Consider the following 4,873-nt stretch of genomic DNA (forward strand, 5'->3'; position numbering starts at 1 on the left):
GTGCGCTATCCCTTACTAATGTGCACTATCCCTTACCAATGTGCACTATCCCTTACTAATGTGTACTATCCCTTACTAATGTGCACTATTCCTTACTAATGTGCACGATTCCTTACTAATGTGCGCTATCCCTTACTGATGTGCACTATCCCTTACTAATGTGCACTATTCCTTACTAATGTGCACTATCCCTTACTAATGTGCACTATTCCTTACTAATGTGCACTATTCCTTACTGATGTGCACTGTTGCCTTGCTTTTTAATAAAGTTTCCTACACTTTGTAATCTCTGTGGGGCTCTTTTTTCCCCCCATTTCTGAGTAAAACACCCTTGACAGAGCACCTACCTACCAGCTACTAACTGTGTATGTTGTGTGAGTCATACAGTTCTGGGGTAAGAAACCACTTTCAATTCTGGGAAAGGATGGTAAACCACACCTGGTCCCGACCTTCCTGGTGACAGGTTTTTCTTAGGAATTAGGTAAAATTATAGTGGGTTGATTAGATGAGAGAGATATTTCATTTTACAAAAGGCAGAGACCTGGGGGTTCGAATGAGGCCAAGGAGACCTTCCCCTGTGAGGCAAGGTGAGCTGTAGATGTGGCCAGAGGGTAGGATTATCAGTGCATAAGTCTTGAGGGAAAGATTTATAGTGAATAGGAAGTCAGATGTGAGGAAGGAAATCCATGTACATGCTTCGACACGGGTGAAATCTAACAATATTACACCAAATGGAACTAGCTAATCACAAAAAGATGAGCACCTATACCTGCAATAGTTGAGCATACAGGAATAGAAAGTAGAATGGTAGTTTCAGGCCTGGAGGGAGAGGCGATGGGGAATTACTGGTTATTGAGTGCAGCGAGTCAGTTGTGCAAGATGAAACGCTCCAGGGATAGATGATGCATGATATCTAACGCTACTGAAACACGCACTGAAAATGGTTGAAAGGTATTGGTTTTATCGTTTGTGTCTTGTGTTATGTGTACTCTGCAACAGTGCAAAAGGAAAAGAAACCTGGGTGTAACCAAAGTTGGTGAGAAGCACTCAGGGAGAATTTCTGAGAACAGAGGGAGCATCGAAGTGGAAATGGAGGCTTGACTCTCCCTCCACTTTGGGAAGTGACTGGGAATCTGGCAGAAGACAGGCAGCAGGAGGGGAAGAAGGTGGCCCTGGGGACAGCGCTATGGTTTGTGTGAGTGTATCCCCTAAAGATTCGTGTGCCACACCCTTTACCTTCTATGTGTACTAGTGGGAGACAGTAGGCTCTGAGAGGTGGAGCTCACTGGAATGTGTTTTAGAAGGAGCTACTCTCAGAAGGATGGATGTAGTTCTCTTGGGATCCTGATTAGTTTGTGCACAAATGGACTAATGTATTGTTATATAGAAAGACTGTACCACGTGCTTGGTTTTTTCTGTATATGGCTTTGTTATGCGGTAATACAGTTAAAAGGACTTTGGCCAGAAGCCAATCAGATGAGATTGCTTAATCTTTGGCTTTCAGCCTTCCAAAATGTGAGTTAAACAATGGCTTTTTCTTTACAAAGTGTCCAACCTTGGATGTTTTATTTTATAGCAACAAAAATATACTAATATAAGCAACATTTTTGAGAAGGCAGGGGAATGGCACCTGGGCATTGCCGTGGGGAAAGAGGACTCCTGTCTTATCTATGATTTGATAATTGGATGAGAAAGGGGATAGGGTCAGCTGAGAAGGGGGGAGGGAGACAAAGACATTAGGGGACATTCTTCCAGTTACTATATGAGGTGGCAAAAGAAACTAACGGACTGACTAAAATTGTTGGGATATCCTGGATCTTCGTAGAAAGGAAGGAGTGGTCATCACAGAACATAGAAAATCAGACATTAGGGTATAAGAGAATCCACAGCTTTACATCTTTCAGCCTTGTGGTTTTGGGGTGTTAAAGGGCATCTAAGGCTTGGACAGTTGTCTTCCAGTCTCTGGTAGTGGGGTCAGAGCTTGAGTCTAGCAGAGACCCCTGGAAGAACCTGCTTAATGATAAAGAGAATTCAGACATTTTGATGGTTCCTGTGACTGGTCTCTAGAGAGACCACTGTCTTCTATTCTATGTCCTTATCAGATAGCGCAAACAAAGTATTGTTCTCACCCCCAGGGAACGCAGGCACAATCTCTAGGAATCAAATCATAACTCTGTTTGCTAGCCCCAGCTTAGGTCAGTATCTCAGTTACGAAGTTTAAAGAAAGCAGTTGATATACCAGGTGAAGGTGGGGCCCAGAATCAGGTTTTCTACACTGTCACGACTGGGCGGTGTCTGTTAATTCTGGGCATTGATAGAGGGACAAGTGCTTCCCTTTCACTGTGTTAAAGTGTTAGTCATAAAAGGGGGTGTGGGGGACAGAAAATAATTCCTCAATGAAAGATGAAAGAGTAGGAATGAGACAGTGAAAGAATGAGAGACGAGTGGGAACCAGCTGGAGATAGCAGTCTCTCCTCTTTCTCTTCCACCTTTGAGGCTGTAGAATGGGGCAGGCAGGGTAACCGCTTCCTTTCCTCATTCGGAGAGAGATCAGAGACTGAGTGGCATGTAGGAAAACCAGTTCATCTTCTGGTAAGGTCTTGGTCATTCTGGAAATGTCTGTTAGTATTGAAGAAGTGTCTAAGAATGAACTGTGCTGGTTGGGAAGCTCTCCATTCTCCTGTCTGGAGATAATAAAAACCATGAAATAAATAAGGTTCTGGGAATTGATTTTTGGAAAGCTTTAGAGGGTGGGGCATTTAGAGACAAGGAGACTTGGGAAACTTGGCTAAAAAGTAGACTTTAGGAAATCATGACATGGGTGTTCTATAGTGTCTTCAAATCGAGCTGCATCTGGGATGAGTTTGCAGCCTTTTGAGTACACCAATTCTGAGAAGCCTATGGATTTCTTGGGTTTTTGACAAGTTCTGCCAAGAAATATCTCTGGGTCTGTCTAGTTTACCCCAAGGCATCAGAGCTGAATTGTGATGCCGTATTAGGTCAATCTCAATCCTAAAGTCCAGAGCTCACTAGACCAGAACTCCTCTTCCCAACTTGTCTCTCTCTATTCCAAAGTTTTTCAAATCCATCTGAGTCCACATAGGGAGCTGAACAAATTGTGTGTTGGGTAGGGGGTGGAGAACTTAGAACTTCTCTGAGACACGGAAGTTGGGGTACAGGTGCCCTAGAATGATCCTTCTGTTGAACAATGTGCTGTGGGCATGCCATGTCTGGAAGAGCTCTTTCTCCTCAGGATCCACTTGCTTCTCACCCCAGCCTCTAGCTACGAGCATCACTCCTCTCCTCACCTTCCAAATTCATACACTGAGGTCATAACCCCCATCACCTCAGAGCATGACTGTTTTTGGAGGTAGGCATTTGTTAACAGATAATTAAGGAAAAATGAGGTAGGATGGTCCCCTAATTCAGCTTCACTGATGTCTCTCTAAAAAGAAGCAATCAGGACACAGACAAGCATAGGGAAGACGGCATGAATAACAGGAAAGGGTGAGCCAGGGAGTGCAGCCTCAGAAGAAGACTATGGCATTTCCATGCATGGGAGCTCACACTTGCAGAACTGTTGAGAAATTAATTTCTGTCGTCAACATCAGCCAGTCTGTGACATTTTGTTATGACAGCCTGAGAGAATGAGGACACCTCATCTAGGGACATTTTTATTAGCTGGATGTGGGGCTGGTTTAGTAATTGTCCCTTCGTGGAAGTCACAGAGTTAGTAAGATACGTGGCCAGGAAAGGATGGATGGAGCTATATGTGGAAGAAGACAGTGTCTTCCCTTTTCTACCCCATCCCCACTCCCTGAACCCATTCCCAGTCAGTGCACTAGAAGCTGACACTGGAGGGTCAGGGTTATAAACATACATCAATCCCCATGGTTATAGAACCAGGCTGCCGCACCGGATGGCAAACACAGAGACCATGAGTTTTGCAAAGGAGAAAAATCATATTTGAAGGCAGCTGAGCTGAGCACGGAAGGGGAGAATCACATTAGATCCAATTCCTGGAGGATAGGGTCTGGTGCGGATATATGAGACAGGAAAGAGTGGCTGAGGTGACTGTAATTAGTCTTCATGGCTCTTTATGGGATTCATGTTCAGGATAGGCCAGCATTATAATGTTCTGAGGGCAAAAGGTTTGGTCCACGGATGCCAAAAGGTCATCCACTAGTCACCTGCTCAGGTCCAGATGAGCCAACTTCAACAAAAAGCCATCTAGTTTTGGAGAAGTGACCCAGGAAACCATTATCATCAAAGCTCACGTGTTAGAGGTGTTTATGGAAGAGTGGGAGACCAAGAACCTATCCACCTGTGTAGCCTCTCAAAGAAAGTCAACTAGAAGTGGGGCTAGGAGGATGGTTCAGTGGGTAGAGTGCTTGTTAGGTATGCATGGTCACCTGCATCCATGCAGTGGTGCTCCATGCAGTGGTGCTTATCTATAACCCAGCACTGGGGCAAGAGACAAGAACATCCCTCTACTTGTTGGCTGCTGGGCTAGGTGACCTAGCATGTTCCAGGTTCATTGTGAGACCTTCTCTCAGAAAATGAGGCAGAGAGAAATCGAGGAAGACACTAGACTTCAAACTCTGTCACACACACACACACACACACACACACACCTAAAATAAAACTAAAGTCTGATAAAAGCAGGTTATTAAAAACAGATAAAGCTAGAACGATTATTCACTTATTTATGCCAGTTTTTGTGGTGGCAGGACCAAGCTGGTGGCTCATTTAGGATTAGTGGCTGCCCTATTATCAAAGTCCTACATTTTGGACTCCTTTAAAATATATGGAGCAGAGAGAGAGAGAGAGAGAGAGAGAGAGAGAGAGAGAGAGAGAGAGAGAGAGAGAGAGA

This window comes from Grammomys surdaster, unplaced genomic scaffold (genome assembly GCF_004785775.1).
Source record: "Grammomys surdaster isolate TR1022 unplaced genomic scaffold, NIH_TR_1.0 581, whole genome shotgun sequence".
NCBI classification, from domain to species: Eukaryota; Metazoa; Chordata; class Mammalia; order Rodentia; family Muridae; genus Grammomys; species Grammomys surdaster.